Raw genomic sequence first — 1,422 nt, 5'->3', positions numbered from 1 at the left:
TATGCCTGACACATTGTAGGCCTTAAATACATAATCACAATTACCATTCCTCACCAAACACTGCTCACTCACTCCCTTTTAAAGCTTACCCTCAGAAACCAACTTTCCATATGTGTGCTCTGTCCTCTTTCTGAATGACTTCACCTTATCCATAGCCTCAGATGGGTGTGTGTGTGTGTGTGTGTGTGTGTGTGTAGAAAAGACCAGAAGAGACAAAGAAAAAATGTCCTTTCAGCATAGTAAGCACATTTTCCCTACCCTACAATATGTGTGTACACACACACACACACACACACACAGGCCTGTGGCATGGACAAGCACAGTTAAATCTTCCTCCTTCTAAAGGTGGGAATGCTCACCTCAGAAAGATTAAGTGACCTGAAAAAGCCACACAGCCGATGTGTTTCTCCAAAAGAAACAGCCAGGAGTCAACGTTTCATTAAGGTGTTTCTCCACACACAAAACCTGATGAGGAGACATTGAAATCATACCTTTAGGACCATGTAAGTTGTTCTTAAAAGGTATCACCTAGCTATTTTGAAAAGGCAAAATTCAATTCTTTAAGGAAATGTGCTGTCACTCACCCCGTGACTTCTCTGATGACTGCCATCTCCAAATGCCCCGAACAGATTCCTGCGAAAGTCAAGCCACAGAAAAGAACAGCAGTCACTCCTGAAAAAAATTTATTTTCTCCTGGAGACACCACTGGGCCTCAACAGTTCCTCCTGTGCTGTTCTGCTCTATGACATGTGCAGCTTCAAATCACATTCACAGCAATGACGGATCCACCAGCCATGAAGCCCTCACCACGGGGACAGTGCTTTACATTCACAGAGTGTCTGTCATTCACTCATCAGCAAATTTGTTCTTTTCAAAGTCCTGTGAGGTGGGCTGCAGGTAGGCTCAGGATCCCCATTTCACAGGAAAGACAGTCAAGGCACAGAGGGGTTCCCCGACCAGGAACTGAATCTGGGCCCATGGCAGTGAAAGCGTGGAGTCCTAAGGACTGGAGCACCAGGGAATTCCCTGAACCACGTCTTCTGATGTGACCAGGACTCTCTTCTCTGGACCACTGCGCCTTTCCAGAGCGCTGTGCTGAGAATCGTGGATTTACTTTACCTGCTGTTATTTGGTGTGACTGAGATGATCTTCCCTAAACAGATTTCCTGTCTTGAAGTTTTGCTCTCTGTTCCGCTGAGAACAGGGACATGCTTTGAAGAAGGAATCTGAACATGAACAGTCATGTTTTATGTGCATTAGTGTTTATTTCTCTGTGACATGGTAGCTTCCTCTGGAAAAATCCAGCCAACACATCCGTTTCCAGTCCTGAGAAACTCTGCAATGTTGACCATGTGTCTGACTCCTGTGTGGTCAAAAGAGTGATGTTTCTGAAGGTCCACAGCTTATTTCCATGTTAAAATA

At 45.0% G+C, this 1,422-nt stretch overlaps 1 long non-coding RNA gene across 1 annotated transcript; it reads right to left on the bottom strand.

Annotated features, from left to right (window-relative positions):
- Nucleotides 1-392: 392 nt before the first annotated feature.
- Nucleotides 393-1,191, bottom strand: LOC132365378 (uncharacterized). Its single transcript, XR_009503086.1, has 3 exons — nt 1,120-1,191; nt 585-633; nt 393-465 (listed from the first exon to the last, which is right to left on the bottom strand). It is a non-coding gene; the product is annotated as an uncharacterized LOC132365378 (long non-coding RNA).
- Nucleotides 1,192-1,422: the final 231 nt, after the last annotated feature.

Source organism: Balaenoptera ricei, chromosome 4 (assembly GCF_028023285.1).
Source record: "Balaenoptera ricei isolate mBalRic1 chromosome 4, mBalRic1.hap2, whole genome shotgun sequence".
NCBI classification, from domain to species: Eukaryota; Metazoa; Chordata; class Mammalia; order Artiodactyla; family Balaenopteridae; genus Balaenoptera; species Balaenoptera ricei.
Note: the sequence above shows the minus strand (reverse complement) of the source record. Positions and strands in the feature narration are given on the sequence as shown.